The 27606-nt window shown below is 33.9% G+C and overlaps 1 protein-coding gene across 13 annotated transcripts in view; it reads right to left on the bottom strand.

The window, feature by feature from the left end:
• Nucleotides 1–27606, bottom strand: part of NAALADL2 (N-acetylated alpha-linked acidic dipeptidase like 2) — a 1514274-nt gene that overhangs the window by 1240557 nt on the left and 246111 nt on the right. The window contains exon 7 of one of the 13 annotated variants that reach the window (XM_077161084.1): nucleotides 25288–25338. The exons of the other annotated variants lie outside the window; for them this stretch is intronic. The gene's annotated coding sequence lies outside the window, so the exon portion shown is untranslated. The remainder of the gene's footprint in view (nucleotides 1–25287; nucleotides 25339–27606) is intronic. 13 annotated transcript variants of the gene reach the window in all.

The following is a 27606-nucleotide window of genomic DNA, read 5'->3' as shown; positions in this document are numbered from 1 at the left end:
TTTTCCTAACTATTCTAAGTAGCTTATTAGAGAAAGCCTTGGGCATTCTTAATTGTCAGCACTGGCCCAGTCAATGGTGAAGTTAGATATGTCTGACAGACAAACTAATGAGTTGAGTGAAGGAGATAATACCCTAAAGACTATATCTTCCCCAAGAAAATGGGGAGGATGGGCCACACCTAAAGTGGAGGCAATTATTCAGAGAATTCAGACCCCAGGGGCCAGGAAATAGAAATAGGCTAAACTTGCCTTCCACCTCAGCCTCTGTTTCAACCACATCCCCTGGCAAGAAGGACCTGCTGAAAATTAAAGGCTGCACATGACTTTACATGGGTGGGGAGCTTTGACTGACAGGTGTCACCTGCTGGGCAGAAGAGGAAAAGTACAGAGTCAGGAGGCTTCACAGGAAAGTCTGACAATCTACTGGAATCATCCTCAGGGAAACTTGACACTGATTGCACCCTCCTTCTGACACTTGGCCTGTCTTGTGTAGGAACATCTGATTGGGGTCAATCATATGTGGGGAGACTCTCCTCAAAAACAGGTTCCATATAGGCAGGGCAAGAATGAGAAAAACAAGAGCTGAAAAATTCTGTATCAGTCAAACATAAGCTATGTTAGAGGTCCAGAATAAGTTGAACTGAATGCCAAAGAACTGGTAGAGAACAAAGACATCCAAAAAGAAAACCCTAGATATAAGAGTGAAGACAACCTCAAGAATATAAGGAATTCACATACCTGGACACAAGCAAAAAAATTATGTCATACTAAGAAAAATGAAGATACAGCCCAGTCAAAGGAACAAAATAATACTTGAAACAAGACAAGAGTTGAAACAACTAATTAAAGATGTTCAAACAAACATGCAAAATCAAATCAAAATAAGGCAAAAGAGATTAAGGATATAAAGATGACATTGGGTGACCATAAAGAAAAACTTGAAGTTTGAAAAAAGCAAATGGCAGACCTTAAGAGAATGAAAGGCACAACAGGAGAGATTAAAAACACAGTGGAGACTTACAACAGCAGATTTGAAGAGGCAAAAGAAAGGATTAGTGAACTAGAGGACATGGCATCTGAAATCCTACACACAAAAGAACAGATAGGGAAAAGAAAGGAAAAATATAAGCAGGGTCTCAGGGAATTGAATGACAACATGAAACACACAAATATAGGTCTTACTGGTGTCCCAGAAGGAGAAAAGAAAGGAAAGAGGCAGAAAGAATAATGGAGGAAATAAGCATTAAAAATTTCCCATCTCCTATGAAAAACATAAAATTATAGATAAGAGAAGTGCACATACCCTTAATAGAATAGACTCAAATAGACCTACTACAAGATGCTTAATAATCAGATTGTCAAATGTCAAAATAAATAGAAAAGTCTGAAAGCAGTAAGAGAAAAGCCACCCATCACATACAAGGAATCTCAATAAGTATATGTTTTGGAGTGCTCAGGAGAAACCATGTAGGCTAGAAAGCAGTAGTGTGATGCATTTAAGATATTCAAAAAGAAAAATTGCTAACCAAGAATTCTATAACTGGCAAAAGGGTCCTTCAAAAATGAAGAAGAGGGCGGGCCGCGGTGGCTCAGCGGGCAAAGTGCTTGCCTGCTATGCCGGAGGACCTCGGTTCGATTCCCGGCCCCAGCCCATGTAACAAAAACGGAGAAACAAAATACAATAAAACAAGAAAATGTTTAAAAAGATGTTTCCCTTTCTTCCTCCCTTCCTTCCTTCTATCCTTCCTTCCTTCTCTCTGTCTTTCCTTTAAAAAAAAAAAAAAAAAAAAATGAAGAAGAGTTTAAAATATTTTCACACAAACAGACACTGAGAGAGTTTGAGAACAAGAGCCTGCTCTACAAGAAATACTAAAGGGAGCACTACAGGCAGGTAGGAAAAGACAGGGGAGAGTGGTTTGGAGAAGCATTCAGAAACAAAGAGTATAAGTAAAGGTAAAAAGAATGAAAAAAGTAAGACACAAAATATAAAATTCAAAAGACAAAGTGGTATCAGAAAGTACTGCCTTTACAGTAATAACATTAAATGTTAATGAATTAAATTCCCCAATAAAAGACATATATAGGCAGAATGGATGACAAAACAGGATCCAACTATATGCTTTCTAAAAAAGACAGACTTTAGACTGAAGGACAAAAACAGTTTGAAACTGACAGGTTAGAAAAATTACTTCACACAAACAAAAACCAGATACAAGCAGGGGTATCTGTACGAACATCAGAAAAAACAGACTTCAAATGTAAAACAATTAAAAGTGACAAATAAGGACACTGTGTATTAAAAAAAATGGATAATTCATCAAGAAGATATAATTATCATAAACATTTATGCACCATGTCAGAGTGCCCCAAAATGCATGGGGCACTTGCTGACAACACTGAAAGGAGAGATAGACCTGTACAATAATCCTTGGAGACTTCAACACTGCCCTCAACAATGCATAGAACATCTAGAAAGAAGATCCTTATAAAGAGATTTTGAATAATATGATAAACAAGCTAGACTTAACAGACATTTATAGAACATTATACCCCACAACAAAAGGATATACATTTTTCTCAATTGCTCATAGATCATCCGCTAAACAGGCCACATGTTGGGACACATAGCAAGTCTCAATAAAATTAAAAACACTGAAATTATACAAAACATTATCAGACCATAAGGAAATGAAGCTGGAAGTCAATACAGGTGGAAGACTGGAAAATTCACAAATCTATGGAGCCTAATCAACACACCCTTTTTTAAAAAATATTTTTTACTGGACAACAGACTCTTAAACAACCAATGAGTCAACGAAGATACTACAAGAAAGATCAGTGAATATCTTGAAGCAAATGAAAATGAAAACACAACAAATTGAAACTTATGGGATGCAGTAAAGGTAGTGCTGAGAGGGAAATTTATTGTCCTAAATGCCTATACTAAAAAAGAAGCAAGAGCAAAAATTGAGGGATTAACTATTCACATGGAGGAACCAGAGAAAGAACAGCAAACTAACCCCAAAGCAAACAGAAGGAAAGAAATGACAAAGATTAGAACAGAAATAAATCGAATTGAGAAGATGAAAACAATATACAGAATCAACAAAACCAGGAGACGGTTCTTTGAAAAAATCAATAAATTGATGGATTCTTAGTAAGGATGACAAAAAAAAGAAAAAGATACAAATAAATAAAATCAGAGATGGGAGAGGGGACATAACAACTGACCTCGCAGAAATAAAGGAGATAAGGAGAGGATACTATGAGCAATTCTATGCTAAAAACATGAAAGGTATATGAAATGGACAACATCCTAGAAATGCATGAAAAACGAACATTGACTCAAGAAGAAATAGACAATCTCAAAAAACCAATCACAAATAAAGAGATTGCATCAGTTATCAAGAAGATCCCCAAAAAGAAAAGTCCAGGACCTAATGGCTTCACATGTGACTTCTACCAAGCATCCAAGAAAGAATTAGTACAAATCCTGTTCAAACTTGTCAAAAAAATTGAAGAGGGCAGAAAGCTACTTAACTCATTCTATGAAGCCAACATTACCCTAATACCAAAGCCAGGTAAAGATAATACAAGAAAAGAAAATTACAGACCAATTTCTTTAATGAAAGTAGATGCAAAAATCCTGAAGAAAAGACTTGCAAATTGAATCCAGCAGCACTTTAAAAGAATTATACACCATGACCAAGTGGGATTAATTTCAGGTATGCAAGGCTGGTTCAATACAAGAAAAGCAATTAATATAATACAACACATCAATAAATCAAAATGGGAAAACAACATGATCATCTCATTTGATGGAGAAAAGGAATTTGACAAAATTCAATATCCAGATGTCAATTCTACACAAACTGATTTATAGATTAAATGCAATACCAATTAAAATCCCAACAAGGTACTTAACAGAAATAGAAAAACCAATAAACAAATTTATTCGGAAGCACAGGGTGCCAAAATAGCTAAAAATATCTTGAGAAAGTGGAGTGAAGTGGGAGGTGTCACACTACCTGACTTTGAAGCATAGTGCAAAAGCTACAGTTGTCAAAACAGCAAGTGACTGGCATAGAGATAGATATACTGACCAATGGAATCGAATAGAGAATTCAGAAATAGACCCTGTCTTCTATGGACAATTGATCTTTGATAAGGTGGTCAAGTCAACTCAACTTGGACAGGGCCAGGCTTTTCTATAAATGATGCTTGGAGAACTGGACATCCATATCATAAAGAATGAAAGAGAATCCCTATCTCACCCCTTCACTGAAAATGGATCAAAGACCTAAACATCAGAGCTAAGAACAAAAAGTGTAGAAGAAAATGTAGGGAAATATAAATCATGTGATAGGAGGTGGTATCCTAGGCCTTATTATACCCAAAGCATGAGCAATAAAAAAAGAAATAGATAAATGAGATCTCCTCAAAATTAAACTCTTGTGGATCAAAGAACTTTGTCAAGAAAGTAAAAAGGTAGGCAATGGGAGACGATATTTGGAAATCACATATCAGATAAGGGCTTAGTATCCAGAATATGTAAAGAGATCCTACAACTCAACAACAAAAAGGCAAAAAAATTTTTTTAAATGGGCAAATGACATGAACAGACACATTATAAGGAGGAAATACAAGTGGCTCAAAAACATGAAAAGATGACCAATTTCACCAGTTAGTAGGGAAATGCAAATCAGAACCACAGTGAGATATCACTTCACACCTATGAGAATGGCCATTAAAAAAAATAATAAATTCAGAAAATGACGAGTGCTGAAGAGTTTGTGGAGAAAGAGGCTGTTCTAGTTTGCTAGCTGCTGGAATGCAATATACCAGAAACAGAATGGCTTTTAAAAAGGGGAATTTAATAAGTTTCTAATTTACAGTTCTAAGGCCGAGAAAACGTCCCAATTAAAACAAGTTTATAGAAATATCCAATCAAAGGCATCTAGGAAAGATACCTTGATTCAAGAAGGCCAATGAAGTTCAGGGTCTCTCTCTCAAGTGAGAAGGCCACATGGTGAACACAGTTAGAGTTCCTCTCTCATTTGGAAGGGCACATGGCAAACACAGCATCATCTGCTAGTTTCTTCTCCTGGCTTCCTGCTTCGTGAAGCTCCCCAGGAGGCGTTTTCCTTTTTCATCTCCAAAGGTCGCTGGCTGGTGGACTCTCTACTTTGTGGTGCTGCAGCGTTCTCTACTCTCTCTGAATCTCCCATTCTCCAAAATGTTTACTCTTTTATAAGACTCCAGTAAACCAATCAAGACCCACCCAACTGTGTGGAGACATGTCGTCACCTAATCCAGTTTAACAACCACTCTTGCCTAAATCACATCATACAGGGAGATGATCTAATTACAGTTTAAAACATACAGTATTGAATAGGGATTATTCTACCTTTATGAAATGGGATTTTGATTAAAACATGGCTTTTCTTCGGGGCATACATCCTTTCAAACCAGCACAGAGGCACATTTATTCACTCCTGTGGAAATGTAGAATGGTGTGACCACTCTGGAAGGCAGTTTGGCAGTTCCCCAGGAAGCTAAGTATAGAATTGCCATGTAATCAGAAATCCCATTACTAGGTATATATTCTGAGGAACCGAAGGCAGGGACACAAACTGACATTTGTACACTGATATTTATAGTGGTATTATTCATGATTGCCAAGAGATGGACGAGTGGATGAACAAACTGTGGTAGACACATATAATGGAATATCACACAGCTGTAAGACAGAATAAAGTGATGATGCATGCAACAATGTGGATGAACCTTGAGGACAATATGTTGATGAAATTAGCCAGAGACCAAAGGACAAATATCGTATGGTCTCACTAACATGAATAAACTTAAATAAGAAAACTATGAGAATTAAAGTTGAGAACGCAGGTTTTCAGGAGATAGCAAGCAGGGAGAGATTGAGCATTTGATGCTGAAGGAGTACAAAATGTTCAACAGGATTGACTGTAAAGATCCAGAAATGGATAGCACAATACTATCTGGAGGTAGCACAATATTGTAAGTATAATGAACAAAGCTGAGTGTGAGTACAGTTAAAAGAGAAAGGCTAGGGGCATGTATGACACAGAAAGAAAGAATATCAAGGCTGGTATGTATAAATTAGTGAAACCTAGAGGGACAATGATGGTGATTAAATTTACAAATATAAGACAAATATTATAATTCTCAGTAATATGGACTAAATATAATATGCAATCTCGATGAGAATTGAATGTGAGAACATAGGTTTTCAGGGAAAGGCTTATTGTAAAGATTTCTAGACTGTAAGCTCTTATAGCAGTCACATCTGTTCCTGAGTTGTAATTGTTATTTCTAAATTCTGAGATGCAGAGCTCTGTGTGTATAATCTGCTTGTTCTCTGGGACTTAAATATCTGTGTAGCACCTGAGACTCAGAGCTAGAGTTCTGAGTTATAAAAGTCAGCATTATCCCATCCAGCAACTGTTAAAAAAAAAGTTGAAAAAGATATCAGATTTCAATTAGAGTTACGAATGAAGCTGATTTGGTTGGGACTAAGGTAAATCAGACTAAAGCGTAAAGGATGATATTGACTGTGTTTTTAAACTTCAACTTCTGTGTGTTACCAAAGGAAGAGAAGTTCTTTTGGTGCACAATTTATACTTTGTGCAGCACACTATCTAATTTAACCTTTATAGTCAGTTTTTTTAGAAGTATCATAAGTACATGGAACCTTGAATAGGGAGTGAGATCTTGTTGGTTTGTGCAGGTTAGTGTGACATCCAAATACATCCCAGAGTAATTTGGGCAGAAAATAATAATAAAAAAAAAAAGTATTAGCAAAGTCCCCTAGAGGAACTGGGGAAATATGTGGAAATATTAAAACCACATGGGAAATTTCTGATATTCTTGCAAGCATTGAAGACTTGCCCTTGATCTTGGGGCTTGCCCTTATGAAATACATTCCTGCAAAGGAGAAGCTAAGCCTACTTATAACTATACTTAAGAGTCACCCGCAGACAATCTCTTTTGTTGCTCAAATGTGGTGCCTTTCTACATGCCAATGCCACAAGTAAACTCACAGCCCTCCCCTCTACATGGGACACGACGCCCAGAGGTGTAAATCTCCCTGGCAACATGGACATGACTTGTAGGGTCTTGACCAAAAGGGGGAAAAGAAATGAAACAAAATAAAATTTCAGTGGCTGAAAGATTTCAAATAGTCAAGAGGTCATTTTGGAGGTTATTTTTATGCATTATATAGATATCCTTTTTCAGTTTTTGGTGTATTGGAGCCACTAGAGAGAAATGCCTGAAACTGCTGAACTGTAATCCAGTAGCCTTGATTATTAAAGATGATTGTATAACTATACATGACATTTATGACTGTATGATTGTGAAAGCCTGGTGACTGACACTCCTTTGATCCAGGGTATATATAGATGATTAAGAAAATAAAGACAAAAATGTATAAATATAATAGACAGGGATAAAGGGTATGGGATGTTTTGGGTATTCTTTTTTATTTTTATTTTTATTCTTATTCTTAGGAGTTTTTTTGAGTAATAAAAATGTTCAAAAATTGTGGTGATGAATGCACAACTATAGGATGATGGTGTGAACCACTGATTATATACTTTAAATGAATATATGATATGTGAATATCTCTCAATAAAATTGCATTAAAATAATAAAACTAGCTTCTCAAAGAACAGAAATAAAAAATAAAGTCAGATGTCTAAAATGTTATGCCCTATATATTTTTGAGATAGTATATTATTTAACACAAAATGAATATGATTGCATTCACCAACATAAACTTTTGTTTTCAATGACCAGTTTCATTCCCTACCAATTTCCATGATATATTTTTAATCATAAAAATAGACTTTGCCTTTGGCTCTTTATTAAATCAGAGCTTATATTTCTGTGGATATTTTTATCCTGCAACAGCAGAGCTTCTTTCCTTTATAATATGTAATTCAACCTTGGAAATTAATAATGTTTATAGATCACAGTAGTTGTAATTCATTTCAGGGTGATACCAGTAAAACTAAGTGCAATTTTAAATCATAGTTTTAGAAAGTCAATGAAAATTTGTCCATAGAAAGATGTGTAAAATAGTGATGGTCTAGCAAGCAAGACAACTGTAAAATGGTTATAAAAAATGGGTTTGATTAGCCTTCAGACAAGTAGCCTAAATGCACAGGAGGGATAACTATTCAAATATTTAAAGGTTCGACATATTGGAAAGGTTATCAATGTAGTCAATATTGCTCAAAAAAGGAATATTTTGGTTTTCAAATAAAAATTATATTAAGGTAGATTTGGATTCAATATAAGAAGGAAGTTTCTTACAATTTGATCTCTCCTCAAGTATAATGAGCTGCCTCAAAACAATAGGGACATTTGTATAAATGTTGTATCATCATCTGCCAGGGATATTATACTAGTTGAACCAGGGACGTTTTCATGTCCCATGATTCCATGACTTTTTAGATGGGAACAATTAGTCTCACTTTGTCACTAAATTGAAGCAATGCAAATTTCATCGAACCTATCTACAAAGTCATTTATAAAATTTGGCTTCCTTGACTCAAATGTTAATGCTCAAAAGAGGATATACAGATGTCCTATAAGCTTATGAAAAGTTGGTCAATCACACTAAACATAAAAAATGACAATAATCAAGAAATCAACACTCACCCAAAGAACAGTTCAAATTAAAACCAATGGCAGTACCAAGGGTTGATATTGAAGTGAATTTTGCTTCTGGGTATGTAAATTTGGTATCATCATTTGGAAAATTGCTGGTTTCTACTAAAGCTTAAAATAAGCATACCAAGTCACCCAATAATTTCATTCCTAGATAAATAAAGTTTTAAGTACATACAAATGTTCACTGAAACATGAACATGTATATTCAGAGCAGGAATATTCATAGAAACAATCAAATGACCACGGATTGTTGAATAGAAAAATAAATAGATATATTCTTTCAATGGAATCATGTATATCAATCACAATGAATAGATTATTGCTATAGCAGAAATATGGGTATATTATAAAGACAATTTTGTATGAAACATATCAGATATAAAGTATATGCTATATGATTCCATTTTTATAAATTAATAAAAGGCAAAAATAATATACAGTGTTAGAAGTCAGGGTATGGCTACCTTTGGGAAGGAGAAAGGGTTTCTGAAGTAAAAACATTATTCTCTTTCCTGATAGGAAGAAAATAAATAGGTGTAATTTTCACTCTGAAAAACAAATCATCAAGCTGAAAACTTTTAATCTGCACATTTTTCTGCTGAATGTTATACTACACTAAAATATTTAATAACAAAAATGTTAGTTTGCTGTCTATGAGATCAGAATAATACATGTAAAAATCAGGAAAATGTTTTCTGTACCTTTTTAACTAATTCCCAAGCGAGTTTAACGATGGCATTTAAAATCCTTGCAAACTTTTGCTTATAGAAATATACAATATTAGAGCCAGTAGAACCTGTAGAAATTATCTATCCCAAATCATGGGGTTTGGGGCTAGGAAATAAAGGAAAGAAACTAAGGGACAAAGGAGTTAATTGTCTTCCCTATAATCCATTAGGAAGTAGATACAGGCTGGGATACTCGTCTCCTGAATAACAAATTCTATTTCTGAAATCTAGGATTTTACTTTTACTTTTTTTTTTTTTGTTTTTACTTTGTTTTTAATTTTTCTAATCACTGGCAGAAACTTTCTATATAATTCTCATAACCATTCCAAGGAAAGTGTTTTTCCCTGAACTTGTGAATCAACTGGCTTTAATATCCTCTTTCTTCCTAAGTCAGCTGAGAAGTGCTACATAAGTGTTCAAGACATGGACACAATTTCTACAAGACTGAGTTTAGAGTCTACCTTGAAATGAAAAATTGTGCTGATGCTTAGAAAATGAAAAACAGCAAGTTAGCCTTGTGGTTCAGCTACTGAACCTTTCACTATGCTACAAGTTGCTTGGTATGCTATAAATTCTTCCATCTTAAGCTTTGAGAGACAGAATGAAGACCTGGGGGACTTTGTTGGTTCCAGTGATCTATCAAATAATTTCAAGAAAGCTAGAAATTTGCATCACTTGGCATGTATAATGTTAGACACATCCAACCCAGAAAGATAGTAAATCAATATTCCCCTTAAATTATGAGGCAAACAGCAAGCACAGGAGCACAGCACCTGCCAGAGATAACAGTACCAAACAGAATTATCATTCAACCCAAATATCAGAAACTAAATATTCAGACCATTAAAATGCCCATTGTGTCACAGTTAATGGATTACTTGTAGAATATGTGGAGACAAACATTTAAAAACACACACAATATTTAAACAATGCCACCAAAAGAGACATTCTACCCAAACACAGTGAATGAAGTATTTATGACTGTATCAGTTGATGTTAGTATTTGATATTAGTTTTTGAAACACTAAACATTAATTGCTTATTGTTATGAGAATCAATTATTTCAAGAACCCAGGAAAAAGATTCTTATAATTCATCATTTACATATTGATCAAAGTGTGACAGACAATATGCTTATCTGCAATCTGGCTAACTTACCTGTGATACACCACATGACTGTGAAAATGTAATAAGAAAGCAATTAATCTTTTATTGATAATAAAATATTTAAGGTGTCAATAAGCTATGCCATTTTATTAATCATTTTAAATTTATAATTTACATGTATCTTCCCATTTTTTTATATCTACTGTTTTTGATCTTCTGATATTTTTATCAGCAATGTTCTAGTTCTTGTTTGTCAGCCGGCAGTGGCGCTGGTCAAATTGCAGTTGGCCAAGAAATACAGTGTATATGGCAAATCAAAGTCTTTATAACAACTCATCATTATATTCACAGTTGGGTAAATACTGACTCCCAAAACATATATCTTTAAAAATTAAAATCCATTCCATCTATTATTTGTACATCACCCACTTTTCAAATGCAGCCAAGATAACTTCAACCAGAAAATCATCGGTATTAATTTCAATTTTTCAAATTAAATTTATAGTATCTCTGTTTCAAGGTCATGGAATGTATTTTTAAAAAGCAGTAATTTGCATAAAATAACACCTTTTAAGCAATTACTACCCTAATACTACATTTTCCCATAGAAAAGCAGCTATATATTAGCAATATGGCCTTATATAAGAAACTCTGTTACTTTGTAACAGTTCAGTGGCGTCTATGTAAAACACGTAAGCCAAACCTGAATATCAATATATAATAAACACAAACCTGTTACATGGTTGTAAAGATTCTGCCCTGAACAATTTTAAGGGTGGGGGGCACCTACTTTCTGTCTTCTGTGAATGGCTCAAGTGAAGTAGTGCACAGCATATCTTATTCGGCCATTTGCAGTGGCCCTAAATAAACACCATAGTAAATTTAAATTTAACAAAATAGCACAGCTAAGCTAAAATATTCATGGAAGGAATTTCTGTCCACATAGAAAAAAAAATTAGGACTTTTTTTCCTGTTTCCCTGCAGATCATCTCATCACATTAAAATATTCATTCAGGGATTGCTAACATTTCTCTCAACAGGAACGTGTTTAACTCCTGTCAACTTATACCCTTATCAGGACAGATATTCCTTTGCATCTCGAAGGTCCCAGGACAACAACCACACCTCAGTAATATAATTAATATTGCTAATGACCATGAGTCAGCCAGAAAAGGTTAAATTACGTTGCAAGATTAATTAGGAAAGCAAGTTTATAATGAAGTTGTTCAAAGTTTCTCCTATGAGTCCTCATAGAGGAGACGCTATGATTTTGATGACATTCTTAATAACTTTTTATAATAAGTACAGAAGCAAATTTCATACTGCTTATACTCTTCATTTCAAGCTGAGATAATAAGACCATACAGCTCAGTTAAAATGTTTCTAAAAGAGCACAGTTTGATTTGAGCTAAAGTTTAGAATAATATTAACTATGAAATAACAATGATCATTGTAAATATATTGAGTGCTTACTATATAGAAGGCTTTAGATACATTAACTTCTTTGACCCTCAAATAGCTGTCAAATTTTGTACTATTTTTATCCCCACATCAGAGTTAAGGAAACAACTGAGACTTTCTGTGAGGTTGAGTGTGGCCTATGTCCTCTTCATCTCTATGTCCTAATCGCTCTACCTCCTCAACCAGAGGGAGAACTTCAAATATCACTAAGAAACATCAGGGACACTTGAAGGGACCACATATCCCCCCACCCCCAACATTTACAGATGTCCTATCTAGATGAGTTTGCTCCTGGTTGCAGATGTCTATAGTAAAGAATTACTTACTGGAAGTTCTATTCCTCAGGTGTGTTACAGAAGAAACTAGTTTAAACAAACACCAATAACCTATTGGAATTAATACATTGCACTGCTTTCAAACAATTTTCTTCCAAATTAATTATACAGATCAATTCTATACACAAAAGTTGGGGATATATGAGTTGAAATATAATAGCTTCCAAGGATAGACTATAATATTCTATGGTATTGTTGAAAACTCAGTGGACTCTAGGGGTGACATTAAAAACTGTTTACCAAAATCCATCTTGTATTGATACCATATTAGGAAATAACTATGGACGAAACCTAGTTTTTCTTCAGAAAATAATTATGAGGTATGTTCTAACCACAAACAAATGAAAAATTTAGTTGCCAAAAACCTTAATGAAGCTGAATCCTTTAATTTATGCATGCTTAATTGAGAGTGAGTCCTCTACACATGTAGTGGCTACAATTTTCCCTATTAAATAACCATCAATAATGGTACACTATTTTTACTCTATGCATAAGTGTTTCTTTATTGATTTTTCTGACAGTTCTAAATAATGGTTTCTTATTAATAATCTTGAAAGAAACTGCAGGCTCAAACATAATGTTCCTTTTATGATAAACTAATTATATTTATAAAAGGGTCTCTGGGTCAGTGGCTTTTTATTTAACACAGCATATTATTGTCCTTGCTCTAGAACGAATGTACCTTATTAGCTTTAGTAATAAGACAAAGATTATATTTCCCTTATTTATTTCAACAGGGCAATATATTTTCTCTTAAATAGAACCGTTCAGGGGGAGATGACTTACTTCTAGAAAAATTTCTCAGAATAAAGGCAGAAAGAATAAGAAATATCTAATAATTAACTTTTTAATTACATTTGCTATTTTTGATAAGTCATCCTTTCACATCCTCAGAGATGCAGCATTCTGTTATTATTATTATTATCATTATTTCTATTTTGATTTTCATTTTTTGGCATAGACAGGCTCTGGGAGTCAAACCCGGGTCTTCAGCATGGCAGGCGAGAATTCTGCCACTGAGCCACCATTACCCACCCTCTGTTATTATTTTAAAAACAGAATCAAGATCTTTCAAATATAAGTCTTAACATCACCCTAATAGCTTTTAGCAAGTATTATTTTAACAACCACTTTATACTTGGTGATTTAATTTTCTATAGCTAATGAATACAAATAATGGCTTTCCAAAGTAAAGGAGACCAATCAGAAAACATCTGCAAAAAAAAATAAATAAATAAAGCTCAAATGCATATGTTAACACTGAATAAGGTTAACTTGTTCAGCGAAAACTTTTTGTCAGCCATAAAGAATAGTGAAAACATTGAAGAAATTGAGACAGCTAACTAACTTAACTAAATTAAAAAATGTAATTGGTTTAATAAATTTTCCTTTCATTAACATTTTTGAAAATAACAAAAACATATTTTCTTATTAACCTGTATTTGTGATTGTAAGATTTAAACGAATATGAAGCTACATATCCAAGTCCTAATGGCCAACACTGCATGGCATGCACTCAAGTATCTAAATCTGTTTGTTTTGAAGTGAAAGTGTTTCTTGGATTCTCTGTATTTAGGTTCTTACAGTCATTTAAAAATTGTGCTCAAAGAATTGGCACTGAATATCAACTGTTTCAGGTAGGATCCCAGAAATAAACAACCTATACATTCAAAGAGAAGTGAGGTGAGGGTTAAAAGACCAACAGTGAAGCACACAGGGACTAATAATAGGAAGCCCTTTGGTGTCAGAAGGGCGAGGATGGAAGAGTTTTGGTGGGAAGAGAGGCTGTGGGAACAGGGACATGGAGATGCGGCCATGAGTAAAATGGGTTTGTCTTCACCCACCAAACCGTGGTTCCATGGAGCTCCCTCTGCCCTCCAAATGCTTGCCTGTGCTGCCCATTGGCTGAACCAATGAGAGTTAGAAGCCTATTGAACTTGGATGATGAAGTTCATGAGTTCAACCTTCTAGGACAAAAGCTGGGCAGAGAGGAGGCAAACAGATCTGTAGAGGCAGAGGATAACTAGCATATTTACTCTTTGATTGTCAATAAGCTGGGATCTGGTAAAGCAAAAAAGTAAGTCTGTTTATTTTGTCCAAAATCTAAACTTTTTGCAACACACAATCTAAATCAGCCTACCTGGAGAGCTCATCTAAACACGTGGAGACCAGAATGGGAATGAGGGCATGTAATTCTGTATAGTTTAATATAATACCCAGATACATCCCAGGGTATGCTGGGTACAGAAAAAAAAAAAAAAAAGAAAGAAAGAAATCTACTATCGTCTCTACCATTTAAAGATTAAGGCATATAGTTCTTTCCCTATTTTTTCCCTATGTATCTTTCCCATCCATATAGTAGGGTCTGAACTAGATCTCAATTTCAATTGAAACCAGCAATGATTATTTTAAAATACCTTTGCAGAGAATGGTGGCATATGATCATTTTTAAATTTCATCAATTTGAATTAAACAATAGTATGCATGCAGTCTCATTCAATGCTATATCAGTTTTGGTGAAAAATAAAATGAAGATAAAATCATAAAATAAGAGATAACATTATTACAAAGCTCATAAATTGGTTCTGGAATAAATTCAAAAGTGAGAAATCCCCAAAAAAGATATGAGCCACAAGAATAAGAGTGGAACTTAGGATCAGCTTCCCTATTTAAGTCTCATGAAGGGCAACTTTTCTTTAGATACATATTTCTCACAGGCCACAAATATATCAAGATCATTTCTATTTTTTTTTTTTTTGCCAGATCTCATATAGCTGGCAGGTTTCTGCTACATATTTCTTAGAAATTATTAAAGTACTTGAGAAACAGAAGACTTTCTAGTAGGCTCACGTGTGCCCTTTCTAATTCACTATTAGACACTAAGATTCTTAATTAATTTCAGCATTGCTATTGATCTTATTAGTAAAATACTGATTAATCTTTATTAAACAAACCATGAAATAACAAACAGCTTTGAAAAGTTAAATATTCTTTATAAATGTTTATGTCTGCTAGTGATATTTTCAAACTCATAATATTTATTGAGCATCCATGCACACCTTAAAAATTTTATAGAAACTGTGAGACACACCAAGACCTTCAAAGAGTTTTATCATTTACCAAAACCATGGCAAGTATAATGCAGACGAAAGGATTGAACCCTTTCTCCTCTTCTGCATGCCAAGATTAATTTAGCCAAGGTCATAAATTATGTAAACCACATATGTAGCACACAAAAATAAACTATCTCATTACTATATATTATGATACCACTGGAGAGGAAGGCTGGATAAAATAAATCCTGAGATAAACTGCATTTGCTGTTTTGGGGATAAACGCGAAGGAAATATGAGAGTGTGTTCAACATATTTCTCAAACTCACAGAATCTCAGAACTCTGAGACATCAATGCGATTAGGTTAAAGAAGTGGGAAGGAAGAATAAAACATGAATTTGTTCATAGACTTTAAAGTTATAAATCAATACTCACTCAATATTAATACTTCAATTTACAGAAGTTATTGAGGGTTTAACTAATGATGTTAAAGTCCCGGTTATGAAATAATTGTCAAGCCTTTTAATGAACACTTCCCTAAACTCTAGCCACTCTGTTCCTATCCATGCAATATAAATGTCACTATTAATTCAAGAACCAGCTCCAATGCTACCTCCCCTCCGAGGCCTTGCCTAGTACCCCCACTAAGAAAATTATTTCCCTGTGCTGAAGTCAGACAGCAATAGTTTTAGCTCTCTCAGCACTTAACACATTGTACCTGGAATGAAAATACTTCCTTTACATGTTTTTCTCTCCTACTAAATTGTAAATTCCTGAGGACAAAAATCCTTGTATTTTATTCCACCCTAATGACTGCTCAACTGATTAAATACAAACCAACTAACCAAACACACACACACACACACACACACACACACACACACACTCACCATGAAAATGGGACAATTGCTCAAAGATGATAATAAAAATAAAAAATGAAGGAAGTAATTGTTCACAGTAATTGTTTACTTTTATTACATATAGCATTCTATTGCCTGAATGTACCAATTTATCCTTTCTACTGTGGATGGGCATTTGAGATGTTCACAGTGGGAGCTATTGCAAAAACTGCTGTCAACATTCATCCCCATATATTTTAGGGCAAATGTGTATATGTTCAGCTGGTTTTATTAGTTTATGTTTCTTCAGCAGCGTTTGAGATTTCCTGTTGTTCTATACCCATGGCAACATTTTTATTTTCAGTCTTTTAAATGTATTCATTGCTGTAATTATGTAATAATATTATATTGTTACTTTATTTGCATTCCCTTGAAAACTAATGGGAATGAACACTTTTTCAAATGATTTTTCAAATGATTTCCAACTATTCAGATATTCCCTCTGTAAACTGCCTGTAAATTGCCAATTTTTCATTTGGGTAATTATTTTTTTTTTGTATTTTAAATCCTTTATATTTGCTACATATGCATTCTTTGTGAAATATATATATTGTAAGTAGATCCTCTCATTCTGTAGTTTGCCTTCTCACTCTCTTAATGGTGTCTTTTGATTTATAGGAAGTCTTAATTTAATGTAGTATAATTTACCTTTTTTTTCCTTTCATTTTAGGCTCTCTGGGAAGCATCTCCTCTTATGGCATTGTAGTGACAGATCTCCAGTTCTGGGGAGTGTAATTAGCTGATGGCCCCACTGTTTCACTCTGAAATCTATCTCCATATTCAGAGAGGCCATGCTCCCCACAGTCTGCTCCCAGCCAATTACTGAGTGCGGCAGGGATCCTAAGGCAGGTGTGCTCCTAGGAAGCCTGAGATTCCTCTAATGGGCAGGTTTCCTGGGGGACTCCATCAACGTTTCAGAACTTTCTTAGAACTTCTCTGCAGTCCAAGACTTTCTCACCCAACTTCCTTTCCTTCCCTGTTTGTAAGAGCTATTGTCTGATAGCTATTCTCACATCGCTGACTCCTTCCCATCTTCCCTCAAAGTTGTCTACCTTAATAAATCACTTTTGTTTCTGATTTCATTTTGGCATCTGCTTTGCAGATAACTCAGATCCACACAGTGATCCTATGTTTTACCATTTACATTTAGATCTGCAACCTATCTGGAATTAACTTTGTGCATAGTACAGAAATCAATTTATTTTTTAATGGATATCCCATTGACACAGCACCACTCATTGAAAAATCCACACATTCTGTACTGTTCTGTAATGTCACCTTTTACATAAATCAGATGTCTTTCTCTATTGGAGGCTTCTAGACTTGCTAACCATATCAACAGGGATGAAATAGTGTGAACACATTAGACCAGAAACAAGATTTCACATATAATTCTATTTCTATAAAGCTCAAAAACAGGCGAAAGTAATATATGATGTTAGAAGTTAGGATACTTTGAGGAAGGAAAGACTAGTGACCTGGATAAGAGGGGCTTCAGGGCTGCTGTTTCTTGCTTTGGGTGCTGATTTACATCATTGTGCTTATTTTGTGAAATTTCACTGAGTTGTAAATAAATGATGTGTTTACTTCTCCATATATATGCTTTATATTTAAATTAATAACTTTAGACTAAAATTATATTTTAAAATAAAGAAATGGATGAAAGCCACTCATTCAAAACTTCAAGAAGTCAGAGATAAGAAAACATAATGTGCTCTTTACATATGACTCAAAGGACATGAAAGCCATACTTTAGAAAAAGCACAAACAAGAGGTTAGAAAAGATGTTTCAATCTGAGCTCTGTCCCTTTATTAACCACTGATAATTGGCAAGTCAATTAACATATCAGCATCCTAGATTTTCCCTCTCAAACGATGGGAGTAATAAGGTCTAATTTATTGCTTTAATTTAAAGTAGCAAAAGAAAGCACTTATGCAACCAGGCTTTAAAGAATGCTATACAAATGTAAAGCACTATTAGTATAAGATGCCAAAAATATTTTAAACACTTTTTTCTTTTTTGTTTTGTCTTTTTCAACGCTCTTTTCTTGTCATTGTTTGTCCATATACCTTACTGACTTTACTACAGGTTGCATCCAATGGTTTATTTTGTCCCTTAGATAGATTTCATAATCAACTGAGTTGTCCCCTAAATTATTAACTTCCTGAAGGCCAACAGTCTAAGTGGAGTTAAAATAGATATTAAGCAGCAATTCCTGTGCTGGTTACCAAGGAGCTTAATTATAAGCATTGGTAACAATGGAACAGAGAATTTTCAGTTCAGAGATCACCACATGGACATATCATCAAATTCCATGAACAATAAGTTCTTAAATCTTGTTCTAAATGGCAGCACAATTCTATAATGATAAAATAGGTAGAATATATACGACACACCAACAAAAATTACATGAGCAGCAGTGCTTTGTTCTGCTTTCCCTAAGGGAGGGAGGGAACAGCAAAGATTTTATTAACGGATTTGATCAGCTCTGGTCAGGATGAAAGTGAATGGGACCAAAAGTAGCAACACACACACACACACACACACACACACACAGAATTACACTAAACCAATAAAGTACTTTCATGTGGAGTGACTTTTATAAGGCAATATAAAACAATCAATGAAGATACCAGAAGAGGAAAACAAAGCTGCATCGAAGCCTATAGCATTTTAAGGCATTTATTTATATCTACCTATATTTACCTCCCAATCTTTGCATTGTTAATTTCCTATTCATACAACTGTGATTCTGGCTGCCTAAGTTTTCTGCAGCATCCAATTTTCAGCAATAGTGGGTAATTACAACCATGCGTACTCCATTTGCTGTTACAATAGTACTGAAAAGGAGAGGAGCTTCTCAAGAGAAGTGCCACATATTCAGAGCTAATTTTTACATAATGGTACTCTTGAATACTAGTTTTAAAAGATGTTAACACAGCTACTAGGAAAAAAGGCACCAGTGGTCAAATAATGTGGGGAAAAACGGGGTTAAATGTAACAGCTTCTTGAAGATGGGCAGACTAAGAGGCTTTAACATGCTTATCTAAGCTGTGAATTTCCAGGAAAAGAAAAGGGTCTACAGTGTTTTGCACATATATGTGACCATCTTTTTCATCGTGCATAATGAGGAATATTATTTGAGAAACAGTATTTTATACATAAGCAAATTTTTAAAAAGACAGCATATACACCCAAGCAGGTTTTTACCAATAAAAGGTACGTTTGGTTAATGTTATATCCCCCTTCCCAATTTCTGGACTACATTCCATCACCATCATAAGCTTCAGTTCATTGAACAGGATGGAGGAAAAAAATAGTTTGAAATTCTTCAGTATCAAAGCTATTATTATTGACTTGCTGTTTTTAACATAATCAGCTCTATCACAGTAGATTTATAAATTTTCCTTTATCTTTATTCTTTATAACACAACTCTCTTATCCTCAGTACATGTACAAGAAATACTTGGTTGTATATAACAAGATTTAGGAATAAAAAAATCCTGACAGTCAGTCTAAAACAATGTACTATTTATGATCAAAAGCAACAAGAGTAATAGATATCATAAGTCTCTCCTTTATCTCCCATGCGAACACCCATGTGTACTGCAATTGAGGAAAGCCATCTGGTTTATGATCCACCCAACCATTTGTGTATTATGTGTATGAGAGAGAGCAAGAGAGAATGTATTTATTTTTCTCTGCTATGCATACCGTCTTTCTTCGTACAGGCTATTTCCAATAAAAATCCAATGATGCTCACAATAAAATATATATAACTTCTCAAAGAACTGAAACTCAAACTCAGAGTAATCAGAAACTATGAAAATTTGTTCTATATGTCAGGTAAGCATCAGTGTATAATGAAAAGACATGTATAAATATAATTGGCAAAAAGGGACTAAAGTTTTGAACTTCCTGACAGATGGACAAAAAAGAGAAACGTAATCAGTGACACCAAGTTATTATTACTGGAATGTCTCTCTTTAAATATATACATTAAAATAAAGCTGATATATGTATATATGTACACACATACATATACTAGACGCAGAAACACATGCATACACATGTGTCTTAGCTCTACAGTTACAAATATGCAAGAGATAAATGTATACAATTTTAATTATTAATATATTACATATTTACACTTTCACATTTTCAAAGAATAAATGTATCTTGGATAAATGTATATGTGTGAGGCATTTTATGGCATTCAAACAATAAAAAAGTATTAAAAGTACGGTTAAAAATTACATAGATTCAGAAAATCCAAATTGTGATTAAATATAAAATGTTCAATCTAGTTTGATTCTAAGTGCCCAGACACAAAGTCATACTACATTAGAAACCAATTTTTTAAAGAAGATAACATTTTTTTCCTTTTAGTGTTATCTACATGAAACAGTATGGAACCATGAAACAGATGTGTATAGCAGACTTCTGTTTACTCATGCGTGTGCATATACACGCCGCATAGCACCCCTTAACATTTGCGGAAAAGGGCTATGTTTTTACATATGAAACATGTAACTGCAGATGTCACCTCCACTATGAGGCTTTCCATTTTGCTTCCAACATCTCCTGTTTATAGGGCTATCTTAATTGCTAGAATGGTTTGGCCTGAGGCTTGAGCAAAAACACTGTATAACATTCTTCTTCCTATCATAATACCGGGTATGGGTTGCCATGCAATAAATTTGGGTTGATCAAAACAAAGCTCTTCACCAAATGCCTCCTTAGACCATAAATGCTAGGGGTTTCATCAATTCTGGATAATGGAATTTAGGGCAGGGATTTTGCTATCTCATTCTATGTATGTGAATAGTCCAGTTCCTCCAAACACTATGCTTCAGAATTAAGGATGCATTGAAAGTTTCCCTCCACCTCAGCTTATTTGTTTTTGTTTTCTTTTACAAACATTCTCTACCCATCAAATGAAAAGTCTTTCCTTTCTTTACCCCAAAACATTGCTAAACTCTAATCTACTTTCTGTCTCTGCAAATTTGCTATTTCTAGATATCTCATATAAGTGACAACACAAAATATTTGTCCTATTTCATTGAATATAATATTGTGAAGCTTCACACACATTGAAACATCTCAAAATTTCATTACTTCTTACAAGCAAATAACATTCCATTGTATGCATGCACCATATCTTGCGTATCCATTCATTTGTTGATGGGCATTGGGTTGTTTTCCCTTTTGGCTATTGTAAATAATACTATGAGCATAGGTGTACCAGTATTTGTTTGAGTCAATGTTTTCACTTTCTCTGGGTATATATCTAAGAATGGAATTGCCAGGCCATATAGTAATTCTACATTTAATATATTTGAGAAACCATCATATTGTTTTCCACAGTGGCCACACCATTTTATTTTTCCACAAACAATGTACTATTCCAATTTCCTTGCATTTTCTCCTACATTTGTTATTTTGGAATTTTTAAAAATAATAACCTTCCTTGTGGTAGTATCTCAAGGCTCTTTCGATGTGTATTTCCCGAATGGCTAATGATATCGAGTGTCCTTATGGCTAATGATGTTGAGCACCTTTGTATGTGCTTAATGCCTATTTGTATACCTTCATTTTTAGAAAAAAAAATGCTGTTCAAGTTATTCGCCCACTTTTTTAATTGGGTAGGATTAAATTGGGAGGATTGTCTTTTTGGCTGTTGCATTGTAAAACTCTTTATATATTCTAGATTCTGGATATTAAGCCCTTATCAGATATGGTTTGCAAAAATTGTCTCCCATTCCATAGGTTGTTTTTCACTTTCTTGAAAATATCCGTTGATGCACAAACATTTTTAATTTTGATGAATTCTAGCATTTCTTTTTCTGTTCATACTTTTGGTGCATTTTGAGTTAATTTCTGTATGTGGCGTGAGATAGGGATCCAACTTCATTCTTTGGTATGTGGATATCAATTTTTGCAGCACTACTTTTTGAAGAGACTATATAATTTCCCCCACTGAATGCACTTGACACCCTTGTCAAAAATCGGTTGGCAGTAGAAGTGTGGTAGACCTTTTACTTTATTTTTCCACTTGTGAATTTGCTACCCACATTTAAACAAAGCTATTTCACAACAAATTTGGACTTTGAGCTTCTCTTAAAAAATCAAAAGCTATGAAAATCCTGAACCCAAGGTTGTTAAAAAAGGCACACATTCCACCCCAAATGCTGCTCTCTTCAGACAAGGCATGCATTTTCCAGTTTATGATCTCACCCCCTGACATCTCAGTCCCAGTCTGCTTCACCTATTTACATTCACTCCTGGACCACTGCAGGCATCTGATTGTGTAACCTTTGCTATGCACAAACCACTTCGAACAGTGACCCCAAGTCTCAACTTTGCTAATTATTAGTAATACAACTTTAAGCAAGTAATTTATCCTCACAGAGTCTCAATTTTATCAGCTAAAACACTGTGAAAGTAATCCCTTGACATATCACAGAGTGGCAGTGAGAAGTAAATGAGATTATATATTAAAAGGCTTTGTGTAAAGGCGAGATATATATAAATATTATTTTTGCTATTAAAACTCCAATAAATAAAAAGTGAAAAAATTTAAAGTATAATTATTCTTAAAGTATATTTAAAGTCCTGAGTGCAACAGGCAGAAAAAGAAACTGCAAATGTTAGCAGTGACAAATGTAATGTTAACATTACAAACTAGTGAATACCAAAATGCAATGATAGAATATGTCACTGGACTTGGGGTTATTTTTATCTAATTCATTTGTGCTAAAATTATTATAACCAAAGCTAATGTCATTTAAAGAAAAATAAGGTCAAATTACTTAATTATGATAAAAGATACAGAGCAGACAGGATATATAAATATTTTCATTAAATATTCCTGATTCATCCATAAAACAAATATTTGCTTTCAGCATAAAGTTGTAATAATAAATTTTAAACACAGCATTAAAGTGCCATAAAGAAAAGTGACTACGCTTAAAGTAATTCTATAATAAAGAATTATAGTATTAGAATTCACTCTCTTCCCTAAAATTTTAGGATATGTCTTCATTTCAAATGTATGTTGTATTCTGTATTGCCATTGTTTTTATCAAGTTCTCATATATGTATGTAAAACCTTAAATATTGGACCCTTTATTTCCAAATAAACCTTCACAAAATACTTCCCTTCATAGCAATAGATGAAAAATCTAATTTTCTACTTTCTTTCTTCATTAGTATGTCTCCTATTCATTGCCTTTATTTCTCCTTCTTAACAGTGATGATGGTTACCCAATTTTGAATCCTCAGTATCGGGGTTAAATATGTTTGATATTATAAGAATATTACCACAACATATTACTATAAGAATTCTACACTGTTAATAATATATTGATATGCAAAAGAATAAATTTCACTTTGGTCATTTTTTTACACTATTGAGTACAAAAATGTCACTGGGGTACCTCATTTACTTAATGGGCTTTAACTTGATTGAAATCCATTGCTAGAGTGAAACCTTCAGTTTCATGGAACCACAAATCTCCTGTACTTTTTTCTCTGGATCCTCATTGAGCTTTGGTAGCAAGAATGACTATAACTTTTAAAATATCTGATATGTTTTATATAATATAGATATAATATGCAGGTGCCTTTCACTTTCCCCATAATTTGGAATGAGGTATATTCTTATTTGAATGTTCATTAGAATTTATTTTTATCCTCTTTAGCCATAATAGCTATAATTTATTGAGTGGCTTTCTTGAGCAGAGGCCTTGCATACTATAAGTCATGAATTTATATATAAACCCTATGAGATACATATAAAACATTAGTTTATAAATGAGGAAAATGAAACTCAAGAAAGGTTAAGTAAATTGATCACTTCCTCCCAGCCCATAAGCAAATGGCAAAGACAGAATTACAACCCCTCTTCCAGACCCTAAAACACATTTTCCAAGATATCCTTTATGGATTCCACTGTCCTCAGTGATGAATAAACTCCCTAAAAGTGGATAATGGACAGAGATCCTTATATAAATAGTAGGTGTTGAAAAAAATTGAGTATTTTAAAAGGGAAAAAGAGATAAAACCATAAATATGACTAGATTTGATGACTGATATGTGCTTCGTTATTATTTATAAAGTAACATATACTGCAAACTAATGTATAAATTTCTCCCAATTCATGTATTGCAACAAATAAAAAAAGAAATAATTTTACTATAAAGAGAACAGTTTTTATACCCTATTTAATTTTTTCCCTCCTAGTACATGCTTGTAATGACAATATGAATTTTATTTTATAAACCAAATCCAAAAATATATATTTATTTTACTATACTTGGTCTTAGGTGTACTTTGTATATCACTTCATGTATTCATGAATTAAGAAAGAATAATGCCTAAATTAAGACTAAACACTTGATTTTGGTCCTAAAGTCTTAGTTCTCCTTTTAGGCATATATTTCTCCATTAAATCTAAAGTTGACAACAAAGAGAAAATATAGATTTTAGAAATAAACATATACCTGATTCAATTTATTTATACTTATTTGTTCATTGATTAATTCATTTATTTTTATAATGTGCTTGATTTGCCACCAAAAATGATTTGAGATTCCTCATATTAATAGGCATATATGAATTAGGTTTGCTAAAAGGAAGAGATTGAATATTAGATTCATCTTTGAGCCTCCTGATAACAACGGAAAAAGGAAAATACAAGGATTGCCAAGTCCCATACAGTCTATAGACAGCCATAATTCTCTCTTAAGCTTATCACTGTAATCAGATTTCTGTAACTATTTAAATACTGCAACATTTTTCATTACTATTGGGATAATATACACACATATATGTAAATAATATTTAATTATATATATAGGTGATGTTTAAAAGTGATTAGGAGAAGCAGTCAGCATTAACACATTAAAAAACTACCATATTCTAATTTACAGTGATGGATAAATTAACTTTTAATTGTTCTAGAATCATATTTGATTTCCAGTCAGTACCTCAGAATAAATCAACGTAGTGTGAGTCTGCAGTTACATAAAATTCTGTATCTGGAAGAAGGTAAGCAAACAATAAGTGCTTATTAGTTTACAGCCAATTGTGATGTATTTAATGTGTAGCAATACAACCATATCAGGGCTTTAAGAGGAAAAATTCAAAAGAAACTGAATATAGTTTCTGACAAAGAGTTCATATGCTATTGGAGAGGCAACAGTACTTGGTTTACTCCCCTAATTTATATTCCTTTTTGGCTTACACTAATTTGCACTCGTCAATCACTTACTCTCTAAGCATCACTTAGCTTTTCATGAGCTCCTAGGGTGAAACTAGAAAGCAGAATGAAAGGGAAAGTGCTATCATCTGTGCTTTATCATCCACAAGACCTCACACAGGAGTAGTTCTCAAATCTCACCTTATTCAAAAAATATAGATTATAAGCTCTAACCAGAACTAAAGGAACAGAATTTTTGAAGGTCCTACTCCAGGAATTTTTTTTTTTGAAACTCCCCAGTAATTCTGATTACTCGCCTCATTGAGAACCACTATTGCAGTTCATTTGGTGTATGGTCTCAGCTGAACGCTGATAGGTAAACTCATTTATCATGCTGTTGTAATACAATCTCATCATTTTTTCATTAAGAAATAAACACATTTAAGGACAAGGTAAGCTTGTATGATTCCTCTCCACCCTGAAAACAGAGAAAGCTGGCGATGTCAGTCATCCACTGCCTAGAGTCTTGTGGTTAGCAAAAGGAAATAATATATTCATATTACACCTAAGGCCTTTGGAAGAACAGCATGGTTCCAGAAAGTCTAGTAATCTCCACTGATCCATAAAACTTGATGGTAGTATCATTATGAATCCATCCTATATTGCAATTTCCTTTAGTATACACACACATTATAAATTCCAGTGTGGTATATAAGGTTGAAATTCTCTTAGTAATACTGATATTGTGAAAATACCCCTATTTAACTTATGATGACCTTGCCAGAAAAATACATTTAAATCTACTCAAGATCTTGTAATATGTATGTGAAAAAATCTTATTAAAAGACAAATTATCTATCTATCTATCTATCTATATCTATATATATATATATACACACACATAAATTTTCTTTGAAAGTTCTAAAGTACATCAGAAAACTGTTTTTCCTTTATATCATAGGTGGAAAATATTATGTTTACCCAGACATAGAACCCAAAAGGGCCTTCTCCTCCAAAGCTATTTTTCACATAAACATCAAATAAATCGCGTCAATACAAAAACACTGAGCAAGTCATTCTTGTAATTAAAACAACAACAACATGAACAAAAAACGCCAATTCCTCAGTCCTTTTATCTATTAAACCAAACTCCAAACTCCTTAGTCTACATTTAAATCTGCTAAAATCTCTCCCCAACCCTTTTAGGGACTGCCTTGGCCACAGGTACTTCCATTGTTTATTACATCAAAGTGGAAATTACAAGACACAAAGAGATAGAGATGGGTTTCACTCTCTACTTATTCCTTCCTAAATGTGGTACTCAGCAATGAGTAAAATTTCACCACACACTTCCTACTTACTGTCCCATGTTGGGGTTCTTCCACTGTGTGAATCTGGACCCTGAGTTGGAGCTGCCCTCTCTGCAATGAGGAAATGAGCAAGGGTTGCCTTTGCTTTATATTCCAGACTAGGTGAGCATGGCAGCTTAGAGATAATGTGCTCCAGTTCTTTCATTACTTTCCTGATGGCAGAGAAAGTGGTCCCAACACAGCATCCAGATCAAACTCTTATGTAAGGCCTCTTTCAGAAACATAACTTTTAAAGCAGCATTGTTTTAAACCAAGAGGTACTATTAATGGAAAATTTACAGTTAACATTTGTTCTATTGTCTTTTTACAGATGTGCAGGGTGCCATTAAGAAGAGGCTCAAATATCTTGGCAAAACTTGCTTATAAGCAACAGATAAAAATTAGAATTTTAAAATCCTACATGTATCCCATAAGAAAGAAAAACCATTACATGGAGGGTCTTAAGCTCCACTTGGTGATTTTCCTGAGGTCTCCCATTGCATCAGGTAATCTTTCCAAGTTTTTTCCACTATTCCTTGATTGCTTCAGTAACTGTGGGATAGTATGTATTTGTTCAGCATAGACTTAAATCTTGCCAACTGCATATTTATACTAATTTACATTTTCTAACTGGACAGACTTCATTGCTATCTCTACCCAGTGAAACACCCCTACTTTTAACTTCCTGCTCAGTTTCCTCCCCCTTGTGTTACCTTCTTTGGGTCTTCCTAAAGGAAATGAGCTCTACCAATTTTGAC

This window comes from Tamandua tetradactyla, chromosome 5, assembly GCF_023851605.1.
Source record: "Tamandua tetradactyla isolate mTamTet1 chromosome 5, mTamTet1.pri, whole genome shotgun sequence".
NCBI lineage: Eukaryota > Metazoa > Chordata > Mammalia > Pilosa > Myrmecophagidae > Tamandua > Tamandua tetradactyla.
This window is presented reverse-complemented; position numbering and strand designations above follow the sequence as displayed.